Source organism: Melospiza georgiana, chromosome 16, assembly GCF_028018845.1.
Source record: "Melospiza georgiana isolate bMelGeo1 chromosome 16, bMelGeo1.pri, whole genome shotgun sequence".
In the NCBI taxonomy this organism is placed as follows: Eukaryota; Metazoa; Chordata; class Aves; order Passeriformes; family Passerellidae; genus Melospiza; species Melospiza georgiana.
The window spans coordinates 13,639,916-13,658,441 of NC_080445.1; the positions used below are offsets into that span (position 1 = coordinate 13,639,916).

At 45.7% G+C, this 18,526-nt stretch overlaps 1 protein-coding gene across 3 annotated transcripts in view; it reads left to right on the plus strand.

Annotated features, from left to right (window-relative positions):
* The window catches only part of AXIN1 (axin 1), a 79,516-nt gene that overhangs the window by 11,880 nt on the left and 49,110 nt on the right, over positions 1 to 18,526 (plus strand). The window lies entirely within an intron of this gene.

Sequence of the window (18,526 nt, forward strand, 5' to 3'; positions counted from 1 at the left end):
GATGCTGCTGAACTGCATAAGTTCTGCATTTTTTAATTCTAAAGACTGCTCAGATACTAATTTATGAGGTGATTGTTCCTCTTTGAGCAAGACCTTGTGGTTGAATTAACCTTCTTCCTGGATGTTGTATAGCAATAACTCTCTTGAACAAGCTGGTTTTTAGGGAGTTGTTAATTTACTTTCTCACCTGAGGAAGTGTTTTGGAAGCTGTGGAAGCTGCTTGCAGCAGGAAGCAATGGCTGTGTGCAGCATTTGAAAAACTGGGTCCCAATTTATTTTGAAAATTTCCACAAACCTCTTTTTTTGGCGTATGTGTGGAAGAATTTCTCATTTCTCTTCTTTGGGGAATGTTGAAATAAGCTGTTTTGCATTATATCTCAGGGCCTGTTTAATCTTCCCAAGATTTAACTTCTATTCCTTGGCTTCCATGGAAACCCTAAATAAAGAGGAATCTAAGCAAATGCAGCAGAAGTATTTCTCTGTTAGCAAATGAGCATCTTGAATCAGCTCCAGGTTTTTTTTCAGCAGAAACTTCATAAATCTTGATGCAGTAGCTCTGCTCTCAGGAGAACAAATGTAAAAAATTCCTCAAATGGCAGAAGACAACCCGTTATTAGCGCTGGATATTTTTGAAGGTGTGCAAATGTGCAGGCAGATTTGAGAATACCCTGAAGCCAAAAGCATCGCTGTTACCCACTGTGTTTTTGTATGCGTCGGAAAAGGCCAATAGTCATTATCGTTAGGCTCCTGCAAATTAATTGGACATTGGTTATGGATCAGTGAACTTCAAAGAGGGCAACCCCCGAAGATCTCGGGCATTAACTCGCAGCTTCCGAAAGTGACACTAACGTGGTTGTGAGGGCGGCTAAATCGTTCATTAACCTTCTTCCGACACGCCGGGACAGCGTTCCTCGGAGCTGGGGAGCAGAAATTAAACCTGTGCCTGAGAACCGCCTGCAGCCTGCTCTTGGAGCGCTCCAGGAAAACACACAGCCCCCGAAACAGCTGGAAACGTGGTGCTTGGTGGTTTGCTCCTGTGTTTAGCTGGAGTGGGTTTCTCGTGCTCTCTGTTTAGCTCTGTGTGGGAAGGGGCTCCCATCCCATTCTCAAAGCGTTGGAGAGCAGCACTCTTACAGGCCTTGCCTTTGCTGTCCTCTGTGGTGGGAACAGCATATGGTGTTACCTTCCAACAGTTGTCATCTCTCCTGAAAACCAGGCAAACGGAGAGATTTACATTAATTCTGACAATTGTTTTGGGCTTTGACCCATTCCATGATGTGTATAGTATTGAAGAAGAAGCCCAGATGATGGTGATTAGAGGACAGAGACATGGTGGTGGGTGAAGTCTCCAGTTGTAGGATTTTGACGTGTTGACCCATTCCATGATGTCTATAGTATTGAAGAGGAAGCCTGGATGATGGTGATTAGAGAACACATGGTGGTGGGTGAAGTCTTCAGTTGCTGGATTTTGAGGAGTGGTGGTGGTGGAGCTGCTGGACATGGATGGAGAAATTTCTCAGCCTGGGAAATCTCTCAGCCAGGCACACTGAGAAAATTACATTAGTTCTGCCAATTGTTTCAGGTTTTGACCCCCTCCATGATGTGTATAGTATTGAAGAAGAAGCCCAGATGATGGTGATTAGAGGACAGAGACATGGTGGTGGGTGAAGTCTTCAGTTGCTGGATTTTGAGGTGTTGACCCATTCTATGTGTTTAGTATTGAAGAAGCCCAGATGATGCTGATTAGAGGACGTGGTGGTGGGTGAAGTCTCCAGTTGCTGGATTTTGAGGAGTGTTGGTGGTGGAGCTGCTGGACACGGATGGAGAAATTTCTCAGCCTGGGATTTGATATACACAGGGGGTTGTTTGTTTTTTTAAAGAAGTTGGCTCCCAGCTTTAATTTCCACAGTGCTGAGCTGACTAAGCTCACTGCGTTTCACAAGTGTTGGTGGTTCAGATGAAAAGGGTGGGTGATGTGGTTCTCCAGGCTGGTAGGAATCACCAGGAGAGTCCTTGTGCCTGTGCCCACGCACTGGCAGCCTCTCTGGACACGTGGGAGAGCAGCTCTTCCCAAAACACACAGCCAGCACTTCACCATGGGATGTGCAGGGGAGGCAAGAGTAGGAGAAAAGCTGAAGAAGCTTTAGAGGGATGTGACAACCTCTGGTGTGGGACAATGCAATGACAAACTAAAGTGTAGAGGCTGGTTCAGGGAAAGCAAGGATCTCTGTGGGTTAGGGAGCATAAACGGTCCAGCGGTCAGGAGCTGGGGCTGCAGCAGGAAGGAGCTGGCTGAAGTTTAGCTGGCAGCCCTAATTTTGAGGTTGGCAGCTTCGTTCATAATTAAATATTAAATTGCACACCTCTGACTCAAGACTGTGTGGTGTTGAAGGAATTGGTGTTAATTGTACTGACCGGTTGGAAAACTGAGGATGCAAAATCAAACAGTGGTGCAGGAGGAGTCGTATTTAGAATATTCAAAGGTTTGTTACCCTCTTACTGATGCTTCTTTTACCTGGAGAGGCAGCACATGCATCTTGGACTTAGGCTGTTGGAGCTTCATGGGAGCTTGTTTGCAGGAAGAAATCAGCTGCTGAATGTTAGATCCATATGTAAAGTTGGGAATGCTTGTCTTGAATTAAAATTGCTGGGCCCACAGTATAATTTGTAATCAGTACAAGCCTGTTTGGAATCCTTGTAGACCAGTGGCTATTTCCACTTAAAGAAAATAAGTTGCAGAAGAGTAGTTTGGGTTCTGCGTTGTTCTTGAGAGAAATCAGTGAATCCAGCAGGGAGGGGGTCTGGTGCTAAGAGCTCTAAGTGGTAATTTAGTGGCTGAAGCACTCTAAGATATACAGGACAGAGACTGATGGTGTTTTTGCACAGAAGTTAATGCCAGCTTTTTAAAATATATTGTTAAGCTGATGAAACTTCTGCATGGAAATGCTTACATTACATTAGCAGTGTAAAGTATTTACGCTAGTGGTTGCCAAGTTTTAAAATAGATTTTATTTGAAGAAGAATACCTTTTGTGCCCATAGCTTTGCCTCCACACAAATCAAGATGAAGAAGTGGTGTGTTTGTGTTTGGTTATAGATCAGTGCTTTGGCTTCTTTTTAAAGGCAGGTAGTTAAGCTTTTAGCACTCTAATTTGATAAATGAGTAGTGTTTTCTTCCCTCCTCCAGCAAACAAAGCCTTGTTTTATTCTGATTGAGCTTTATTTGGGTTACAGAATATTTTCTCTTAAAAGCCCAAGAGGGAAGTTATGTTCTCCTTTTTGGTCCTGGAGAGATTCAGGTTGGACATGTTGAAAAAAATCTTGGGAGCATGAGGGGAGGGAGTCTCTGTCCTTGGAGAGCCTCATAGCTGGGTTAGAGCTGTGGCCTGCCTGGTCCAGTCCTGGGGATGCCCTGTTTTGTTGTGTGCTTACAATGATGGCACAGAGCATGAAATTCTATATTTTGAGAAGACTGGTTTGAGTTCTGCCTGCTTTCAGAAAGAATGGGATGTTAAAAGGTTGAGTGGGAGCTGAACCAATGCCAGGATGCTGAGAAGTGCACCCAGGAGGTGGCCACGGGGTGGGAACACCTTGGTTTTGATCTGCCGTTCAACTTGGCTTTATGTTTTAAGAGTTTCTTTGTTGTTACTATAATGGACTAATCCCTTGAATAATTAGTTGCCATTGGATGTTTTAAAAATGACTGCCTCTTGGATGTTTTCCTTTAATAGTCTGTTAGATTCTGGATTTATTAACTATTGAGACAGACTGTGAAATCCTGTTAGGGCAGACTTTCTTGGTGGAAAAGGGACTGAGAGTGGTGTGGGGATGCTGGGGGAGCACATGCTGGCCCCATTTTAGGTTTGAGCTGTTGACTTCCCACCTTCCCAAGAAGTCCTGGCTGTGTCCTGAACTGGGTCCAGTGGCTGCTGGAATATGTTATGGTTTTGGGTCATCTCTAGATTTATGGCTTCAGAAGGTGCTCCAAGAATTTATAGTATTGTGGCTGCCTGGTGCAAGGCCAGTCATGCAGTCACCACCCATTTAAAATAAATCATGGACCTGGTTTTATTACAATTGGTGGAAAAATCTGGTTTCAGAAGTGACTGTGTAATGCAGAAAATTGCTATGTTTAAAAAAAAAATCAGAACAGAGGTGCTGATATCCTAAATCGGTTCCTGGATATATCATTGGATTATTAGGCTCATCCTTAAATCCATTAAGCAAATTATAGTTAATCAGTCAAATAAAAGAAGAAAGATCTTTTGCAAGGCCCTGTCTTTTGAGCCATGCAGAAGCTGTAGTAATATTTTAATTTTCCATCTGTCAGTGAATGTATTCAATCACTTTGCTTCCTTATGTGGAGGATTTGAAATTAGAAACTGAGGTTAATTATCTGCATTAAATGAAATATGTGAAGACCACAAAAGCAAAAACCTTCACAATTTGGTATGGTCTGTTAAGCTAGGCAGGCTGCTTCAGAAGGAGAGGGGTTATTTTTCCCTGGTTTTGTTCCTATTGAAGGGTTTTAGTCACAGTAATTGAAATGATTAAAAAGTCAAATTGCTGGTGAATATAATTCTGAGCATCTCTCTGAAAAGATGTGACACTTGGTTGAGAGCAGGGGTTTGCTCAGCCTGGCCTGGCAGCGTGGAGCAGCCTCTATTGTGCCACCCCAGCATGGGTGAGTCTGATTGTCCTTGGTGCCACTTTATCATCCACCTCTTCCATGGCAGTGGGATGCTGGAGCTCTGCTGCGAGGTTAGTAGAGATGATCTGGAAGTGGAACTATGCCAGATGAAAGCTACACTTTTGAACTTATCAAATACAAAGTATGTCTAACACCATCTATCCTAATGCTATAAATTAGTTAATTAATGCCTGCTTCACTTGGAAGTGCAGCCTTGGACTCCACAAAGGTCATGCTCCTGGAAATACAGATTCTCACAGCAGTCAGCTGGCTTTGAGGTGATTGGTTTGTGAAAAGGCTCATTTTATTCCTTGTTTGCAGTACACACATGGCTCAGGTTTGAGTTCCTCTGGGAGACTGCAGTATCCATCCCCACTCATCAGGTGCAAAGCTGCCCCTTCCTTCACTGGTGCAGCCCTGAATGCCCAGCTCAGGGAACTTCAGGAAAGGTCTGACTTTTGGAGACACACATCTTGTTCCTCTCCTGTCTACTAGAGTGAGCTGCTTTGTCTGAAGTCACACTCAGAAATTAAATTGTTGCAGGTCACACTTGTGTGTAAAAGCAAAACCATCATTCCTCACAGCCCTGGTGTGGATCCCTCACTGTTGTAAGCCAGTAATGAATTTAAGTAGAACCGTTGCAGTTTTAAGTCAGATAATCCGAATTCTATAAAACCCATACGGAAATTGGATTTTACCTTTGAAGACTCCAGAGTACACTTTTGTGGTAAGACCTGGAATTTCTTGGTCCCCTGGCTCCCAAGATACAACCTGTCCTCAAAGTAGCAGTTTTTTGAAGGTCTTCATCTGATCTAAATCGCTAATAGATGAAGAGCTTTCATCTGTCATGATGATAAGCAGTGGAGGGAGGCAAAGCTATAGCTAGAGGAAAAAAACTCTTTGAAATACCTGAGTGAGTCCTACTGGTTAGCAGCACAGCCTCATGTTAGTCCCTGCATCTACCTGCAGAACTAAAGACCAGAAACTGCTGGGTTTTATCTTTCATCCCTCTGACCCCCACATATTTCCTGTCCTTTTGTAGACCAGAGAGTCAGTCCTCTCCTTCTCTCCATCTTCATTTTCCTTCTTTTCTGAAGGTTCAGTTTTCTGTCCTTTATCTCCAGCATGTGTTTAGAGGAATGCTGGTGCTGGAATGAGAAGAGCAGTACAACTGGGCAGGTGGGATTGCCTTTTTTCCAGCACTCCGTGTTTAGATTGGGTTAGGTCTGCTGGAAAACCATGTCTGCAGTGTTTAACAGATTTGCCCTTTTGGGTCACAAATTTTAGTTGTTTTCCTGTCTGGCAGTCAGCCTCTTGGACTGGGAGAGGTTTATCTGGAAGAGGAGCTTCCTTGTTCTGCCGCTGCTGCCAGCCTGGTCCAGGCTGTTGCTTTGGGGCCACTGTGGGATTGATTGCTTGGATAGCCAAGGACCAGACAAGCTGTGGCTGCCCCTGGATCCCTGGAAATGTCCAAGGCCAAGTTGGAAAGGGCTTGGAGCAACCTGGGATAGTGGAAGGTGTCCCTGCCCATGGCAGGGGGTGGAACAAAATGAGCTTTAAGGTTCTTTCCAACCCAAACCTTTCCATGATTCTATCAACCTCTCCAAGGTTTCACAAGCAAAGTGTGAATCAGAGCCAAGTCACTGGAGAGCTCCTAGGAAATACAGGTAGGATCCGTGGAGGGAGGTGTGGGGATTCAGGATCCAGCTGTAGTTACTGCATTTGATCAATTTTGTCCTGGCTCTGCTCCACAGAAGTAAGAGCTGTAAAACCATTTGGCACTAGACATGCCAATGAGAGCTGGGATGAAGCTGCTGTTACCCTCGAGGATCCCAAAAGAGGAATCAACAAATAGAAATTATTCTATTAGCAGGGGCAAAGTTCACAGGTTAACCATCGTGTCAAATCGATGAAATACAGCCTTAATCTCCTGCACAAGGCCTTTATTGTGTACAAATAAAGACTGCCTGAGCAAAGACAGCAAGTTCTTGCACTGTAACATTTGCAGTGTGTTGGAGAAAGGGAAGCTCTGTACAGATGGCAGCACGAAATGTCTCCATTGGACATCAGCTTCATTCCTGCTTCAAAAGATTGTAAAACATGACCTTGGAACCTTCTTACTCTCCTTATGGCCCTGCTCAGATTGGATTTCCAAGGGGCATGTACTTTTTAATTTTTTTCATAAAATTTGGGGTCTCTGGCTAAGAGGTCTGGTCTTTGTACTTTTAATTCAGTCCATGTGACTGTCGTAACGTTTCATTCTTAGGAAATGAAAATTGTTCCTTCTTGAGCAAAGCCACAGACAGAAGCTGTTGGGTAGGCTGGCAGCCTCAGGTGTGCAGCATGTGTCTCCTGCTCATCTAGTGCTGAACCAAGACCATCACCACAAGTCCTTTGTTGCTTGGTCCATGACTCTACCAGGAAAAGCAGTGACAGAAAAGCTGCCTTCTTTGTTGTGGAAATACTGAGATTTCGTGTGTCTCTGAACATCTGCACATTCAGTGGAAGTTGGCTTTCTTCTCTTGGGAAAAGCTACTTTGAAAAGGCTCCTTGAACTTTTAAGACAGACCAATGCTGGCAAAACGAGATGGAAATGGGCAGCAAAGGATGTGTGGATGTGTCACTACAGCAAAGGGTTTGTCACGTTGTAAAACTGCCGGGCTGATTTTCCCCTCTGGATATATGCAGTGAAGTTTGTGACCCGGGGGGTTTGAGTGCTCCCGGCTGGGGAAATCAGCCCAAGTGGAGAATTTAGGAAGGCAGAGCATCCCACTGCCCCCAAGCATTGGCTTCGGGCCTTCCCCAGCCAGGGCTGGCACAGCCTGGCAAAACTGATCCATATAAATTAAACCTTCCTCTTTCTGAAGAGGGGAAGCTTTCCAAGTGGGCATGGGGAAAAACTTTCCTTTGGTAATCCTGGAGATAACAGGTCATGCAGCTTCACCCAGTGATCCTTGCACAATAACTTGTGGTCAGGCTGAAGTGTCTATTTTAGAAAGGCATCCAAGTGATGGGAGGGAGGTCATGCAGCATTTTTGTTATCTCTTCCCGTGGTTAGTTACTCAGTGTTCCCAGTTGTGTTCCTTATTGCTCACTTTTTTTCCCCAGCTTCAGTTTCTAGCTGCTCTGTTTTGGTGTTCTTTACTGGCTTTGGAGGCTCCAAAAACCTCTGCATGTTTGAAAAAAGCCCTGCTGAATGGGTGTGAATGTTCTCCTTAAGTGGCAGCAGCTTTGTTATGGAAGGCCTTTTGGTTTTATTAGACTTTTCAACCCTCCGGTCGACTGTTAAACAAGCTGGAGCATGTCATGGTTGACAAACCTTCGCTCTGGTCTCAGACCTAACCTACCAGTTTAAAGGCAGTATTCTTTTGTGCGCAGGTTTCTGGGTGGGGACCATCGGGCTTCTAAGGGAAATTAACTTGCCTCTCTTTACCCCCCCCCCTACCCCCCACCCTCCACCTCAAATAAATTTTGTGCTAACTGTTCTGTCACTTCCAAAGGCCAGGAAGAAATGTCAGCATTGAGGTTTTCTGCTACCTGAGGTACTCTGCTGCACACAGAGAGTGCAAGTAGGTGGGAATGTGTAATTACATTATAAACAAAATAGCTGCCCGATCAGTGTCAGCAACTGAAGATAAAATGTAGGAAGTTTTTTCAAGTGATTCATCCATAATTATTTAAAAACATGTTGAATTTATTCTTAAGCTTTGGAGGAGAATTCTTGCAAGGCTGGCGTTTGCTGCCCGTGATGTTTATACACCTGAGGAAATGCCTGTCTCAGCAGTTTGTCCATGTTGAGTGCTCCAGATCTAAATCCCTTCAGAGGTGAACTCAGCACACCTTTGTCTCTGCTGGCTTTACTGTCTCCAGGCTTTTCACTGGCGAGGTGCAATCTGTTGTAGCAGTGGCTGGCACCAGGATGGGCAGAGAGACAAGGCTCACACCATTCTAATATTTGTTGTAGATTTGTTGTCTGTAGGTTCAGGCGATGGCAAAGGCTGGATGGCACAAACAAACTGATGGACTGGTGGAGAGGTGGTGGAGGAGCAGCTTTGTGTGCCCACAGCCACAACAGCCAGGCTGCATCTGCTTTCCTTTTTCTGCATTCTTCCAGCAGTATGTGTTGTGTGAATTGTAGGGGCCTGGGGGAGAAGAGAGGGAATTCCTTTGGATGATCCCTCTCAGCAGCAGCAGTCTCGTTTTAGAGGTGCTGGAAGTCATGGTGCTTTTCCTCTGATAGTGTATTATTGCAAAGTGCTAGTGTTTTCTGCCCAACTGGGCAAAACTGAGTATTTTTGTTTTCAGTATTTTTATTTTATTTAGCCCCCCATGCTATTGAGTAGAGGGGTGTTTGTCACATGCTTCTCGGTGATTGCCAAGAAGTCGGAAGTGCTGCACTGACCTGACAGCAGCTGGGGGTTGTTGTTGTTGTTTTTGTGCTAAGCCAGCACTGTGCCCGGCTCGCCGGCCCAGATAACATCCAGCAGGGCAGGGCCCGTGCCCGCGTGGCCGGGAGGGCAGCTGGCACCGCAGTGGGTGGCACTGTGAGCGACCAACGCCTTGCAGTTTCGTCAGGTTCAGGGTGCGCTTTCCTGCAGCCAGAGGCGCGGCACGGGCGCTGCTGCGCCCAGCACAGCTGGCAGAGGAGGGGAAGGGTCTCATGATGGGCATCTCGAGTTGTGTCTCTGCTCCAGACATCAGCAGGGCACCCCTGGTCCCTGGGACACTTCACCAGTCAAGCTCACTGCTCCGTCGTGCTGCGTGGCTGGAATAGATGAGCAAGGCTGAGGAAGGCAGAGACTCCAGGGCTTGTTCTAGCCCCTCTCCTGCCAAAGCCTGCTGCCAGCAGCTCCAGCTTTAGTCAAGACCTCAAGGATGCTTTTAATCTCCTGCAGCAGCCTAGGCAGAAAGATCAGGTGGCCCTACCTTGGTCTGTTTTCATTTCTAAATGCAGTGCTGGAGCCCCTTTCCTCAAGACCTGACTATTCTCTCCAAATATCACTGACTTGGGCGCTCCCCACCTGACTGCTCCAGTGCTTGTTGGAGCTCCTGGAGACGGTGCTGATATCCCACTGGTTTTATAGTGAGGATGCTGGCCCTGCAGTTCTCCAGGGCCTGCCCACAGCTACTCCACATGCTAAGAGGGGTAGGTGCATCCTGCAGCTCACTGGATTTGCCTTCCCAGCAATAGGATACGCTTGAGAGGCAGCAGTTGCTTGGCCTCAGCAAGGTCACCTGGGTTTTGGTCGCTGCTGGTGACGCCCTGAGTCAGCTCCACATGAATTGCTGTGTTTCTCACCTCGTGGAGGTTCTTCTGTCCAGAGCCATCAACCACACTGCCAGCAGTCAAGCTAGGAGCAACTCTTTTCTTTGTTAATTGCTGGCTGTGGCTTGGCACCGGCAGTGTCAGAAACCCTCCCAGTAGCCCATCTTGGGCTGTGGGCTCGGGTGTAGTGTGTTGCCTCGGGTGGTACAGAGTGGCATCATCCTCTCACTTCCCAGCTTTTGAAATCATCCGAGAAGCTTGAGCTGAAGAAAGAGGGTGGGACTGGAGCCAAACCTCCTTCCAGGTGGGACAGTAGTGGCAGGAACACCTATTGTCCACAAAGATGTTCCAAGCCACAGAAGGCAATTAGCAGGTAAGAAAAATGTGGTTCCTTTAAAATTTGAACTTTAAAAATAGTTATTCTTTTTTAATTTAATGAACGCACATTGATATACCAAGTAGACAAAATTGGGGTTGCAAGAGCAAGCGTCTGAAATCATCTAACCAGTGTAGTACGTGACTTAATAAAACAGGCAGGTTTGTCAAACAGGGGTATATTCAGTCCTGAGTAATAGCTGAGTGTGAACAGGGTGTAGAACATGGAGCTGCTCTGCCTTTGGCGCAGAGGACAAGGAAAACAGTTCAGCAGAATGGCTGAGGGATCTCTTTCTAACCACATTGTTACCACGCAGTTATGGTAGAGATAGAGTTTGAGAATAACTTTTTCCTTCTTTTAGGATCTCCTGTTAGTGTTGCAGATCTAAACTTTGTATTAAGCTGTCCACCCCTTCATGCCTTCCCAAGGAGTTCATGAAGTCTCCCTTTGATACAGGGAACCCTTGTGCACCAAGCCCTTTCTCCAGCTGACCCTGCAGCCATGGTTTATATTCCTGTCAGGCTGCTGCCTGTCCCAGGCTCTTTCAAACAAATTGATGGCTTCCCTTGAGTTAGTCTTTCCTCCTTGTTCTTCCCATGGTGTCTGTGATGCAAGATCCCAAAAGGCTGTTTCAGTATCTGGCCATAGCTAATCAGGGTTTTACCTCTCTCATCAGATTTCTCAAAATATTCAAGTTCTCAGTAAGAACATCAGCAGTGGTCACCTTACCTGGTATAGACAGTAGTCCCACTTCAGACTGGAGGTTAGACTGCTCTGCTCCTCCAGAGCTCCTTTCCAAAGAATACCTCTGTCAGTTTAGTCCTTAATTGACTGCCAAGAAAATTGTGAGAGACCTCCAACAGTTTTTATGCAGCAGCGAGCCCTGCAGAAATTCATATGCAATTCATATGTGGTTAAGTAATGGCCGTAGCGGCTGAATTGGTGGCCAGGAGACAGGGAGCCATCACTGCAGAGAATCTTGAAATACAATGCAAGATCCTTGCTCTGAGGTAAAACTCCAGCTCCAACAATCCATATGAGCAAGGAAAAAAATCCCCCCCTCCCCAAAAAATGCATTGAAAGTGAGGGATGAAATTGCTGTACTATATCAACCTATCTACATTAGGTTGCATCTTTATCTGTCTCTCCTCCTCAGCTCCTCTTGGGATGCTTTTAGATCTCCTGTCTAAAAGTTGTAAATTAAAAAGGCATGTTTCCTTTCCTCTCCATCATTTAATGGTTTTTAATTTGCTGTTTGATCCTGATTCTCCTGCCTTGACTGTGTGCAAGCCACAGTACTGGGTTGCAAATAAAGGACATGACAGTTCCTTTAAAAACTATAAGGCTTAAATCAAGTTATGCACTATTAAATCAAGCATATTTTTCAAATAACATAAAGGAATAGATATTTTAAATTGTTGTTTAGATTTGGTATGCATGTTATGATCCTCCCATTCTTTAAATGAGCTGACATGTGTTCTGGTAGTTAGTTTATCTTTACACTGTGGTGACCAGAGTCCTACATCTCACCTTCGAGGCCAGTGAAGGTAGAAATAGGTAATGAACTATTTTTAGAAATCAGCAGTGCTGCATTCCGAGAATTCCTGCAGTATTTTTCAGACCCAAGTTTGCAGGTTTTGAGCACAGATAGGGAAATATGTCATCTGTGTAAATTGCTCTAAATTACCTGCAATTTGTTGGGAGTTGCCATTTCTAAGTACTTATTGCAACTCTAGATATTTGAGGAAGCATTTGATTATCCTGCGCTTGTAAAATGTAATTGGCTATTTCTTAATTGTTGTTCTCTGTGAAGTGTAATTACCTGTAATGTAGAGCTTTTTATTTGTCAATGCCGCAAACAGGAAATCAAGAGTGTCTGATTGAGATAAGTTTGGGGACTCCACCACAACTTGTAATTGCATCAGATGACCTGTTTGATATGGGACTGGTCTCTCCTGTAAAGTCCTGGAGTTCTTCAAAGAATCTGGAAACCTTAAATACCATCTTTATATATTGTTGTGCAGAAGTCTGGCTTGTACTTTGCTAAAACTGTCTTCAGAGAGCTGCTGTCTTCTTAGCACGGTAGTGGCATCACTTTATCCAGTCATATTGCATGAAGTTTCAGGAGGAATAGACTGATTTAGAATTAATTTCTTAAATGTAGTTAATTAGAAGAAATTGCAGAGCTTGCTGATGTTCATGAATACCTTAGAGAAGTCAGTTAATTAAAGCGTAGCAGCCTGAAGGAAGCTGATAGAGACAGAGAATCCCAATCCTTGTTGGTATGTGATGGTACCTGGATGTAGAGAGTAGGGTTGTACTGAGCCTTGGTTTGCTGCAGACTAAAGGCATGTCTGACCCCAGTTGGACATCTCTGCTCGGGCAGTTGGTCCTCGTGTCCCATTGCTGCTTGGCTGCCCTTGACCCAACTGTGGCAGCATTCCTCTAGCATGAGGGCATGTGTGGGAACGCCTTGGATCCCGGGGTGACCTGGGCTTGGGGGATATGTCACACGACCAAGGTCTAAACTCTTGTCTCCCTGGCTCTGTGCCATGCACAGTCATGCTCAGGCTTTTGTTGTCGTCATCTTCCCAAGCTGCATCTGTCCTGGCGGGGACATTAAACGTTATTACTTAATTGAACTTAAATGAGTCTGGGAACTTACTGGGAAATTCTTTGAAGTTCTGGGTGGGTTTTGTGTTTTACAGCAGGAATAGAACCAGGTATGTTCACCTCTCCTTTATCTCCACCTGGGCTTGGCTGTGTTGACCCAGTGCAGCGCTGGGGAGCGGCACAGGGAGACGTAACATAGACTGACACATCCAGACTGGAGCTCTGCGTTCTGTGTGAGGGATTGCAGAGACACAAAGGGAAATTAGGAGCCCTCTCATTGCCCACTGCAGGCCTGGGAGGTGCTGTGCTAAGGCAGGCTGGTTTATGAACAGCTTCTCTACCTGGGGTTCCCAGAGCTTTTTTGTATGTGTGTTTTCCTTATGTGCAGTCTGTGGGTTTCAGTATCCTCCTCACTGTGCCTTCAGAGCATGACTGAAAAGTGAAAGCCACTTGAGTGTGCCCTCCAGGAGCTCCTGGCCAATTCTGCCACGCAAAAGCAGCAGCACAAGCTTTCTTTGGAGGAACCTCCTGAAAACAAAACCTTAAATAAAGTCCATCTTCCTGCTAAATTAGCTGTCTGCAAACACAAAATTATTTAATTTTAGTTTTGCTCTTTTGATGGTGATCCGGTGCCGAACAGTTCTCAGGGAAAGCAGTGAGTCAGCTTGCCCAACAGTGACTCTATTGATAGATGGAAGGAGTGGCCCTCAAGTCTGTCTAGTCATTGTTGGTGCTTGGCTGGAGCGCCAGGGGCTCTGAGGGCAGGCTCAAACACCTCTCGCCAGCCTTGGGAGATCAAACGCTCTGAGTCAGGCCACAGAAAATCATGATAGGGCCCAAACTAATTAAACTCTCTTTTTTTTTCTTTTCCTTTTTTTTTTTTTTTTCCCAAACCCTGTTTTGGGAATGGGAAGGAAAGGACACACATGCACTGGGGTGTGTGGGACCTGCCAGCTCATGTGTCCTTGCAAGTTGACTTTTCTTGTGCCTTCCAAGCTGTTCTAATGGAAACTGTGCCTAGTCCCTTCTCTGGTCTGGAGTGATGGGATCTGCCAACTTTCTCCTCTCTTGATATCCTCTCATTTCTCACCTCTCTTTTGTAAGGGCATTGAAGCAGATCTGGAAAATAAACCCTTAGCACTAACACACCACTCTTACGTATCCCAGCTTCTGGTTATTTTTTAATTCAAAATGTACATGAGCCAGAAAATGCTTTAAGAGAGGCTTTAATTATTTCAATATTTTTTGTCATTTTGATAAGGTGGGAGAGGCAGGAGGTAGCCAGATGGTGAGAAGTGCAGCTGTGCTTCAGCTACACCAGCACCTTTCCTTTGGGTTTTCCCATCTCCTTTCCAAAGGCATGGCTGGCTGTTAAATGTGAGGAACCACATCCATGAAGCCCACAGCTTCCAAGAGAACTCTGGCTATAAACCAAACCTTAAAGGTGATGGATGTGAAGGACCATATCCTATTAATGTCCCAAGTCTTCATGCTTGCAGGGCTGTCCCATGCCATTCCTTGAGCTGGTACTGTCCCCTGAGCAAGAGAGGCTTACAACAGGCACCAAGAGCCTCAAACTTCACTTTGGGCTATTAAATGCAAGTGCCACACACTTCAGTACCTCAGGCCATCCTGCCCCAAGCTTTCTTCAGGTGCTCTGAACATGTGGTGTTCACCTCCCATCTCCCAGGCACCAGGAGCAGGCCAATTTTCAGCATAACGCACAATCTCAACTATTTTATTGCTTAATTTAGGCCATAAAGTCCCTTTGATGTGTTGTGTAATGCAACGTTCATTCTGAAAAAGTGGGTGGAGTAGCTTTATGGTATTATAAAAATAAATAAAATGCCTGGCAGGATTTTGAAACCACATGGTCATTCCTCCTCTCTCTGCAGATAAGTTGATTGTTGAGAGAGAAATCTTGCTTAATATCTAACTTTGGGTGATTTATTTCTCCAGAGTCCTTTCATCTCCAGCATGTATTGGGTTATCTGTGCCTTCTAATCTGATTGTTTTAAGTGTGATCAAAGAAACCAAGAGAATGCACTTTATTTTCCCACTGTATGAACAGAATGCTGTTTGTACAGTGCATTACATCACCTGTTCCTGCTGCTCCTGAGTCCTGCACCAAATGGCTGCGGTATAAATAGAAAACAGAATGGACTTGTAGGGGGTGATGAAATTTGTTCCACTTGCCGAGTAAAACAGAGTTAACTCAATGAATGCTTTCTTCACGCCCAGCTCTACCTCAGCACACAACAACACAGGGCTGAAAATGTTTGGAATAACTCACTCGTGTATGGAGCTGACATTTGGCAGCCTCAAGGAGCTGTGCTGAAAATCCAGGGGAGATGGCGGGCAGGGAGTCTGCCCTGTCGTTGGAATTGCTGGGATTCTTTCCAGGCTATGCAAAGGAAGTTTGGGTTTGCATCAGCCCCGTGTTGGTGTTGTTGTAGCTGCCGTGGTCCACAGGCAGGTCTGTAGGCAGAGGTGGGCACCATCCTTGCTCAGGCTTGGTGCTGCAGGATCCCTGCACACCTGCAGGGCTTTGCCATCCCAAAGAAGCCCCTCTGTCAAAAGCAGCTTGCTTTTGGGAGGTCTGAAGGATGCAGAGCATGGGGACCCACCTGGCTGTTGCAAACTGTTTATTTCTGGGGGATAAGCAGGAAGGAGCAGCTCTGATTCTCATGGAGGTCCAGAAGATGCCTCTGATGTTAAGCCTGGAAGCTGCATTTCTCTGCTTGATTGTAAAAATGCCAAATCAAAGAAAGAATATTTCTTTTCTGACATGTCTTAGTGCTTCACCACCACATAACCTCAGTTATGTCCCTGGAGGACAGTTGTCCTCTCTGCAGCTTTGCCATGTCTCCCCTCACTAATGTCTCCTGGCCTTTTCAGGGGCACTGAGCAGGATTTTCATTCCAATTATCTAATTGATTAACATATTTAACTTGGAACATTTGATCTCAGCCTGTGTTTGACTTTCAGTTTCTGACTTCTCTTGTAGACCAGGAGGGTAATCTGAGGGCCTGGACATTTCCTTGCTAGCTTTTCCAAGCAGTAGCTATTGGCCTTAAAAAAAAAAAATTAAAACAAAAAAAAAAATCCTCTCTCCTTACTGACCTTGCCTTGACACACCTACAAGCCCTCATGAAAACCCACCCTGAGTAAATAGTTCACCTTTTTATTCAGAGGAGAACTGCCATGCATCAGAAGGTCAGGGAAATCATTTGGGAGATAAGGTGTTTTTATCTTAAGCAATTAGTCCTTAGTGTTTGGTTGGTTTTTTTCATTTTCTAATTGGATTGGAAGCTGTTCTTGTGCAGCATGTGTTTGCTGTAGGAATACTGAACTAAAAAATGCCTAAAACCTGTGCTCCCCTACCCCATCCTGCTCCTGCCACCCTGTTTGCTGGGAAGCAGAAAGCCAGGGCATTTCTGACGTGCCATTCCAGCAGGATGAGCTTGGAGCCACTATCTCCCCATCAGCCTCCGGGTGCTGATCATCTGATACTCATCAAAGTTCTGCTCATCCATCGCTGGGCTGTTGGTGGTTTTCTCTGTCTGTAGTCCCAGGATGGAGGAGCAGGAAGGAACTGGGGAAAGGACAGAAGTATGGAGTTTTCCCTTTGGGTGTTGCCATAGTGTGGGTTAGGCAGGACTAACCTGGACGCCTCCTTGCTCAGCCATCACCTTGTGCACTGGGGAATTCTTCTCTGAGCAAACCAAGCCACTCTGCAGTTTCTTTCTGGTGAATTATAGGGGCAGGATGGCCTGAGGTACTGAAGTGTGTGGCACTTGCATTTAATAGCCCAAAGTGAAGTTTGAGGCTCTTGGTGCCTGTTGTAAGCCTCTCTTGCTCAGGGGACAGTACCAGCTCAAGGAATGGCATGGGACAGCCCTGCAAGCATGAAGACTTGGGACATTAATAGGATATGGTCCTTCACATCCATCACCTTGGTGGTTGGATGGGCAGGGACATCCCTCAGCAGTGGTTGGGAATGTCCTGTGCTCTGAGCCCTTGTGTGTGACAGGGACTGAATTCTGGGCTGATAATGATGAGCTGAGCTCTCTTTATGGCTGTTTGGTTGCTGTTGTTGCAGATCTTAGAGGTGTCTGGTTGAACTCTGCAAGTTGATGGACACAGTCCTGCACTGAAATAAACGGTGTCTGCTTGGGTTCACCTGTTGGGGTACAAACCCTAGCCCTAACCCATCTTGTGCTCCTTCCACAACAGAAATCTATAGTTCAGTGTGATACACTATTAGATTTTTTTCCCCCATCTGCCTTATGAAAAGCACTTAACAAACACATCCAGAGGTGTGAATTACAGCTGATGTAATTAATTTGTGTTTGTGGGCCTGGCCTCCTGCAGTCTAGCTTGCAGTTAAGAAGAACAAAAATCTAATCCTGGAGAAGATTAGGAATTCTTTGACAAAGGTTGAGCCAGGGCATACTGTCTTATCATTTGTATGGTGTCCTGTAGCAAATCTGTAATTTAAGCAGGCAGGTTGTTCTTAAACCAGCAGTATCTCTAGTCACCTAGCTAGATTTTTTTTTTGCAAAAAGTCTTAAAAATGGGCATAAAACAAGACTGAGGCAACTCTAGATGCTTGCCACTGCAGGAGTGCCCATCACAGGACAGTCAGAGCCAGAGCCCACTGTCACTTCTGAAGTCTGTCCTTCTGCAGGCTTGTCCCAGCCCTTCTCATGCCTCCCACCCTGGGGTGAGTGAGCAGCACAGATACTGTGCATTGGAGGGGAGCTGGAGAGGAGGCAGGGAGGGGGCAGATGGGCCAGCAGGCAGTTCCAGCAGGCAGCCCTGCCCTCCCTGCAGGCTGCCCTGGTGTGCTCAGCCCCAGCCCAGCTGCAGCAGGATCTGATCCCAGCTCACTTCCAGCCAGCATGTCATGGCAAGCTTCCCCAAGCAGCAGTTTCCACTTTTCGTCTTGGTGCCTATTGTTTTCTTATTTGGGGAACTGGAATCCATGACTGAATTGAAATGTGGTTAGCATCAGCCTCTGACGCAGCAGGATGGGTTTTTACCTTTCAGATTGGTCTGAGCCTGGGCACATCTTCCCCTGGACAACTCGAGGGCTGCACAGCTCTCCTGTGACCCGCACACTTGGGCAGTGATGCAGCACTCACTGGCTTCATCCCATTCAGTCTCAGGAGAGCTGCAAAGTGCTGGCTTGGGCTAAATCAGGCAAACAGTCCCTTGGTCACAAAGTGAGGTTCCACAATGAGGAGGTTCCCTGAGTGCTAATGGTTTACATTTAGTCATTTAATGCATCAGGAATAGTTTACGTTCTGAATTATTTTGATTTCAGTCTAATAACATCAGATTTCAGTGTTAATAACGTCTCTTTGGATGAAAATGTATTTTCAAGTCGCTTTAAGTATTTGCTAGCACAGTAAGTTGAACACATATGTGAAAGAAAGGGCCATCTGATGAACTGCTATTGTTCTCTTAATTCAACCCACCCCATTTGGGCCACTCAGCATGAATGGCTTTGTGTTTGCTAATAAAATCGTGCTATGTGCCCTGCAACATATGTTCTGCATGTCCCAGCTAGTCAGCAG